Below are 8,333 nucleotides of genomic sequence, written 5' to 3' on the forward strand. Positions count from 1 at the left end.
ACCTTCTAGGGGGAAAAAATCTGAAACTAATTGAAAGAAATAAATAGAGACTAAGTACAGAGGTATATCTTGTTCAGGAAGACTTAATATTGTTAAAATATTTACTGTCCATTTCAGTTTGTAATTCCAGCCACAATCTCTGCAATGTTTGGGAAAATGAATTCTAAAATTTATGTGAATAGAAGCTTTGAAGAAAAGGAAAAAGGTAAAGAAATTTTCCCTACTTAAAAAAACAAAAAGGGGCTGGGTAGATGGCTCAGTGGAATAAGTGCTTCCCTGGCAAGCGCAAGCGCCTGAGTTCAATCCCCGGTTCTGCAAAAAAAAAAAAAAAAAAGCTTACTAGGAAGCTATGAAAATTACAAGTGTGGCATTGATATAGAACAAGAAAACAAGGGGCCCTGACCCCTCCTCTCAGGGCTCCCTTCTAGCCCACATCACAGGCGCTTCCTTGCAGACCCCTCGGAATAGCCTTGCAAGGCCCTAGCTGGCGGCAGTTCAGCCTGAGAGTCCACGCTTGTGTTGCTCAGCGAGAGCACAGATTCAACATGATAAACAGCCCCCGGGGGTCACTGATTCTGTGAAGACTGAGGCTGCCACTTCCTGTTCAAAGCACTCCAGGTGAAACAACTACAGAGGAGCCTGAGAGACCCTTGCCCAACAGAATCCTAACTAAGCACAGGCCTTCAAGGTGGCAAAGTCCAGCTTCTGCAAGTTTCCAACTGGAATGAAGACTATTAACCATGCCACCATGCCCAACACATATGCTGGCCATCACGAACAATGCTGTGCTCAGAGCTGATCACAGCATGACCCGCAAAGGAAAAGAGAGAGGCAGCCATGGGCCCAACATGTATATTCTTGTCTGCTCTAGGGGAGCCAAACTCACTTTCAAGAACCCCACCTCAAGCTCAAACCGGAAGTGATTCCAAGGGAACAAAAGTGTTCACTGGGAGGTTAGGGTCAAATCTTGCAGCTAGGAATGTGAAAGTTCCGAGACCACCTGAGGCCCACCAGGCAGAGACAGAAGACCTGTGTTGGTGTGCGGCAGCAGGCTGCACTGGGGACAACAATTTAGCCAATATGCAAGGGCTTGGAAAGATGAGTTCTGATGGGCTGGGCTCCTGCAGACAAAGGAAGAGGCAGAGAAGAAGGAAAGTTATCACCAGGAGCAAGAACCAGGCAAGGTTGCAAGCTTTCGGGAACATCAACTTCTTGGCAGGATTCTGTGTCAAAAAAACCAGTTTGCTCTTCCATGGCCATGAGACTTTCACCATCAAGAACTCTAAGAAGCAGTCCATGACCTTGAAAGGCATCTACACTTGGATAAAGGATCATTTCCTCTATTTTAAGCACATTACCAAGCCAGGCTGGAAGAATTCTATTCACAACTTTCTCTGCATGACATGCTGGTTTGCAAGACATGTGCCAATGGCAAGCTCTCATTTGGACCATTAGTCCCAGTGCTAGTAGATTACTGACTTTGGACCAGGTGTTTGAGAGGCAGAAATGGCCCAATGGTGAACTTCTCTAAAATGTGACTATAAAAGCTGAACTCCCACTGGGTGCACAGCAGATGAATCTACTGCTGCCACAGGTCTGCGCTGGTGCCCACCTCGTTCCCAGTGAGCCCATCCTGTTGTTGCAGCCCATAGTGAAGGTGCCATTGCCCTGGAAGCTTCACTTCTGAGCTCTGAGCTAGATCAAAATAAAGAATTATGTGTTGCCTTCATGGTGCTGCTATCTAGTGAGGATATAGCCCTTCTTCCTGCTATAGGAGCTGTCAAGGAGGAGAAATCCCTGCTTGGAGAAAGGCTGTTGCCTTTGCTATCTTTTTTGTCAATCAATAAGGAAGAAACCCAGCCTGGGGAGGATATGCCATCCTTAACATGACCCATCAAGGTAGAGAGCCCATTATGGGGAAAAAAAAGGTAGAAAGCCATCCTGTGGAACAGTGGCCTTCTTTATACCCAAACTTCAGAGAAGAGTCATCGCACTGGTGCAAGAATTCACCCTGCTTTCCCACCCAAGGCCCAAGAAGTCCTATGGTAAATTCAAGTTCCCAGCATGGGAACTCATCTCAGAACTTCTTGTAATCAAATGGAGAGAGAGAGAAGGAAGGTGAGCTGATCTCTAAGGAAATAGCATCTGCTGCCACCTCGTGTGAATGAGTCTGAGCTTGCAATCTTGGAGGGTCCTGGCATGTCTTGACAAGGCACAGAGTCCCCTCTCTGGCAAAGTCCTTGGAGAGCCTGCACCATAGCTTGGCTGCACATAAAAGGGAGCACCTTTCAAGACCCCCATGAAGGAGGTACTGCCCATCTCCTCCAGCCCAACTAGATCTCTCCTTCTCAAACCCTTGAATCATGGAAACCCACATTCTTAGTCAAAGTGAGGGGATGGATTTTAGTCCATACCTGGGTACCTTTAGCCCCTGCTTACTCATTGGAAAGCATGCCATTTGACTTACCCAGAGAACTCCTTTACTCAGAGTACTTTGATCTTACCTCTGACCCCTTTAACAGCTCTTTCCCCCTCAGATCTGGAAGTTCCCAAGCCAGGCTCCCCAGAGCCATAGGTTCCCAGTCTTTCAGACAACCATTCTCTGATAGAGGCTTGGTTCTAGTCATAATGAATTGCAGCCTTAGCAAGATCCTATTGGACATCAGCTTCCCTGATGTAGGACCCCTTGGACCTTACGGTATCTGTGGATCTCAATTCATTCCTGAGCTACAGTAGAGACTGCACCTTGACCCTTACACTCAGGCTACCTACAAGTCCAGGTGCTCATATGGCTGAGCAGTCCAAGGCTCAGCCTGTATCACAGAGATCATGCTGCTCCTCATGGCTGCACCTAGCCTGATTATGTAAAGGCAGTGGTCACTGCTGAGACCTTGAAAGCAGAAGGGTCTATAAGTGGTCTCTGGAGAGAATGACTCCTCGCTGTCCCTGCCAGGAGCTGAAGGGTGGAAACGGCAAAAGCAATGGCAAAGAGAAATTAGAAATTCCCCAAATCATTTCTATTTTGTGTCCTGCAGAATCACTTCCCTTCCTTCTTGCAGGGTAGGCTTGTACATGGTATAAATTCTCCAAATTATCCTTTAATGATAAATGTAAGCTTACTTCCTAAGATCATTACCTAGAGACTGCCAGAAGGTGGGTAGGATGGCATGGGGTTGGAGTTTGCCTGTGTCCCTTGCTTTTGGTTCCTAGAGGGGAAGGACTGTAGTGCATGGTTTTTTCCAGGAAGGTCCCTGCCTCAAGAGTTCTTTACTGTAGGTATCCAGACATGCAAGCCTGCTTGGGTCCCTCTTGTTGCTTCTCCCTCCCACCTCCTTATGCTTACAAATCAGCTTTCCTATGAGAAGAAATCATGATTTAGAAGGTCTTGTATTGAGCCAAGATTTTTTTTTTTTATGTATTTAGTACAGGGTCTACAGGGCCTCACTATACAGATCAGACTCAGTGATTCTCAGTCTCCCAAGCACTTGGGTTACAGAAGTGCATGACACCACACCCAGTTTTAGTTGCCGTCTCAGCGTGCCCCAGGGGCAGAGCTAGTACGGCAGAATCAAGATTTGAAATAGGAGATGAATAGACAGCTCTGAAGCAAAGCATGTACCCAGATGTAGCCCCCCCATGAGATGTTTCTCTGATGATGTCCCTCGCTATGCTGGGAAAGCTAGCATTGACAGGAACTCTGGAGCCCTGAGAAGCCAGAAAGGACCACTCACCTGCCTGGTTATTTGCTTGTACTTCAGATTTTCAGAAAAACAGTATAGGCTCTAGCTGGCTGCCTGTATGTGAGCCAGCTTAAGAGCACTATTGTAACTACCTACTGAATACAAGCCAGGGCGGGAGAAAAGAAAAGAAGTCAATCATATCAGAGTTATAAAATGGGACCCTTCATACATGGAAACTATATAGAACACTAAAACCAGTAGGGTAAGGAGGGACTCTCCAATAATTGATGCTGGAAAAACTATTCGTACGGAAAAATTTTAAATTACACACCTATCTCACACAATCCACAATGGAAAATTATCTGCAGAATAAATGACACAAAAGCAAAAGAGGCAAAGGCCATGAGTAGGCAAGTTACAAACACACACACACATACAAAATAAATGTTCAAGCTTGTTTGCAATTAGAAAAATGTCAACAATGATGAAACTATGCTAGTGTTCCTTTTCATCAGAAAGCCAGTGATGTCAAGCATATGATTGCAGAGAAAGAGAAATTCATATACTGCTGATGGGAACTTACATCAGATCAGCCACATTGAGACCACTTTCGAAATATATAGTCAACGTTAAGATGCATGTTCATAGCCCCTAGAAACTCTTCTGCACATGGCCAGGAAAGTGTATTAGTCCTTGTACCATTTGCAACAATTAATACTTAGAAAAACACTAGAATATATATTTTTTTAAAAAACAGATATTGCTTAGAAACCACCTGAGAATGATATGGATAAATAAATTGAGGTACATTCAAATAAAATTATTCTGTACAACAATCAAAATAAATGAGCTTGAGTTACATGTAGCAACACAGGAAAATCTGAACAATGAAAGATGGTAGGTTGATATGAAATTTTAAAACACATCAGTAATATATATCATTTACTATACATGTATATGTAATAGAATTATAAGAATATTAAAAGAAAAAACTTGGTTGTATAATAGTGCTTGTATATTAGATGAAGGATGAAAACAGAACTCGAATATGTGCATATTCCTAATGTTACACATGTGCCTAAGAAAAAGGGCATTGGCAGTGTATCTTGATGGTAGAATGTATTTACTTAAGGTCTTGATCTTGGGAGGGGGAAAAATAAATTATTTAAATTTGACAAGGGTCAGCATTTTATGTCACTGTCTGCAACCTTCTACAAGTCTGAAATATTTTAATAGACTATTAAACCAACCTTGTTTGATTTACACCCTCAGACAGTTATTTTACTGTCTTAATGTAATAGCAGCATATTGTGTAGTTAGAAATATGTTTCTAAAATTTTAAAGTACAATAAGGATGTCCTAAAAATAATGTTTTCATTTTAATATTTTTTACTTATAACCCAACAAATGAAGCAGTCATTTCAAGTTAAGCAGAGCTTTCTGAGATGGCTGAAGCAAAAGATCCAAGACAGAGCAGTATTGAGAGTAAATGCCGTGTGCAGAAGAGAAAGGTGAAACAGGCGGAAGGTGTACATGGGGTAAAGAGAGGACTGCCTGAGGATCAGCAGGCAGGAACCAGGAGAAAAAGCCAAATGGAAAAGCTGGAAGGAATGTATGCACACCGCCCACACTAAATGGACTGAATTGGAAGGAAATAGACCAGGTAAAGTATTGTGTACTTATGCAACAAGTTTAATAGGCAGGCTTTGGGGCTGGCGAGGTGGCTCAGCAGTACACGACTGGCCTAGCACACATGACGCCCTGGGTTGATGCCCAGCATAGTGAAAACAAAACAAAAAAATCAAAGAAGCTAAGCTTTAATGCCATATGTGACTTAATTTACTTAGGCCACAGAATTTTAGTTACTGGTGTCTTCCTCAACTCATTTCAGGATGAGAAACTGAGGGGGGTGGTGCGTGTCCCTGTGAGGAAGTTTGAACTGGAGTAGAGCCCATGCCATTGAGGGGGTCTCAGGACAGGATGTCTTCCCCTTCATAGATGCCTCCAATCCCCTGGGACTCTACAAACCAGGAAGGGTGCTGGGTGGCAGTGGAGTGGCAGAGGGAAGCACAGGGGACTCACCCAGGGCAGTACAGTTCCAAACTTGGTGACAACAGAGTGACTTAAGCATTATGCCTGTACAGTCTTTCTCTTCTGTTTCTAAGGCTTTTAAAAGTTAAGGTTTGAGGGATCTGCTTCTCCTGTTTTAAGCATGTTAATAGACAAATGATATTGGATATTAAAAATAGAGAGTTAGGATAAAAATGTTGAGAACCATACACTATTGTGTGCACATGAACCAGTGCGGGGATCAAGCCCAGGGCCTTGCACATCTGTGCCTAAGCTCTACCTTTGGGCTACAACCCCAGCCATGCATACTAAGCTATATTTATGTTGTCGATTTTTTTTTCCAACAGAACATTCTCTGTAAGTCTTTGAGATAGACCCTAAAGTACAATTACAACCCACAAAGGAGGAACTAGTTTATAAACAGTCCTATTCTGATCACTGAAATTTCCTTTTTAAAAAAGTAAATTATATGAAATTTGAACAGCAATGATTTTTAGTGTTCCTCTGATTTTTCTAGTTAAGGAGTCGTTATGTGCTTGAAGAGTGAATATGGAATTAAAGGAACTAAAGAAAATAATGCATTGGTTGGGTGGTAGGTGGAATTTGAAGTTTCTTACTGTTCTTAGACTGCAACTTAACACCATTTCTTAATGAAACATACATGCCAGAATAGTGCTTGGCTATATGAAGTCTAATGTATAGGAAAATCCCAAGAACATTTTGTAGCTTTCTTTTCATGACTTCCAAGTTCTCTCAATGAGCTTCCCAGCAGCCCTGGCAAGGTTATGTCTCACTGGTGACAGATCCAAGCATTAAGTAGCTCAGTAGCTTCATGAATGTGTCTTTGTTTGAGCAGAATTAGGCAGCAGTGAGGGCACTGCCCTGCCCAACACTTGCCATTTAAACTTCCCTTCACTAAGATTTATAAGTTGGCCGGAATAGTAGCCATCATACAGCTCTGTGTCAAAGTATAACTTTCCATGATATCTGAAAACACACACCAAGTTAAGCAACTCAAACATTTTATGGAGAGCTTAATTATTATCCTTTCATAAATTATGCTCTCACTTTTTGGGGAAAGGATGCAATTAGCAAAATGAGTGTCTTCAATGAGACTTTTGGTTAGAAACCAGTCATACCCTTGGCAAGCATTTGGCACACGGTGTAGTTTTAATTCTATTTGGAATCTACTGAAAACTAAGAGATTTGCTTGGGGAAAATGAAGTAACTTGTTTTCAGTGAATTTTTTCCAAGAAAAAGTACCTGGGATTAGTACTGTTTCACTTGTAAAAAAACATCTTGTAAAAACCATTTAATTGCATGAACTACAGCAAGAAATTTATTTATATTTTAAAGTACTAGAAAACATCCACCATTTTTAAAAAATTGCTCAAAACTGTGAGTAACCAGTGAGGTGCTGGAGAACTCATGGATGAACAGGACCTCTGAGGTCACTTGGCTTGTCATTCTGCAAAGCGCGAGAATCCCCTGCCTTGTTTTGCTCAGTACTTTTTCCAGTCCCATAGTTTATGTAAGTGACTCAACAAAGTCCTTTCAATTGCAATTGTTCTTGTAGCACTTAATTAGCTGGAGCAATGTGGAAGAGAAAAATTTTTTTCTAAAAAATTACTTTTTTGCTACTTTTAATTGTCATTGAGAGTTTTAATATTAAGGCAATGATGTTCTTTTTTAACATCATCCTGGGTGCTAGACTGATATGCCATTTACAGACTAAGCATTAGTTCAAGCTTTTGTCATGATTAGTTGTATGGTTCAGAAGCTATAACTCTACATAGAGTCATGCTATGATAAGGTGCTATGATAGCATATAATACTTTGAGGATTTATTGCTTTATTACATGCAATTATCCCCTAAGTGATATACTATTATTTAAATATTTTGGAAGTGTTGGGTGAAAAACAGTCCACAGAGAGAAATAAATTACTTTAAAATATAACACACATCATAGCAGTTGGGTCCTACTAAATTCCTGGTGAGATATCTATCACAGAAAAGTAATACACAGCCTGGGGAGATAGTTCAGTCGTCTAAGCACCTGCCCAGCAAGCTCAAGGACTGAGGTTCAATCCCAGGTACTGCATGCAGTGCTGGCCCTGGAACCCTGGGAGTGCCATGCCATCCCGAAACTGAGTGTCGTATAATGCCAGCACTGGGGAGGCTGAGACAGGAGGATCACTGAGTATGAGCTAAGTAGTGAGACTCTGTACCAAATAAATAAAGAAAACTCAAAAGAAAAGTGAAACACAATTAAAATGCTTTGTTTATGGGAGCAACAGGAATAAGAAAGCAATTGAAATTTTGATCATTGCAGAAATTCCATATGCATCCTTTGTCTACTGTAAATATTATTTGTATTAGAATATTATAAGCAATTTGGACAATTTTGTGAGCAATTTCAGCACTCTGATGCAAACTTTTTGAATAGTACAAAAAATAGCCTTGACCTCTGTTGTTTTCAGCTGTCCTCATCTCTATCAACACATTTTTCTTGTCATTAGGGCTTGTAGATCATCTCTTTTATCCTGTTCATAAAAAAATTCAAATATCTAGCTTGACTATAT

General features: G+C 41.5%; 1 pseudogene; it reads left to right on the forward strand.

Annotated features, from left to right (window-relative positions):
- Positions 1–545: 545 nt before the first annotated feature.
- LOC101559749 lies at positions 546–2,736 on the forward strand (annotated as a pseudogene).
- Positions 2,737–8,333: the final 5,597 nt, after the last annotated feature.

The sequence above is a fragment of the Octodon degus genome, unplaced genomic scaffold, assembly GCF_000260255.1.
Source record: "Octodon degus isolate 3935 unplaced genomic scaffold, OctDeg1.0 scaffold00009, whole genome shotgun sequence".
Taxonomy (NCBI): domain Eukaryota; kingdom Metazoa; phylum Chordata; class Mammalia; order Rodentia; family Octodontidae; genus Octodon; species Octodon degus.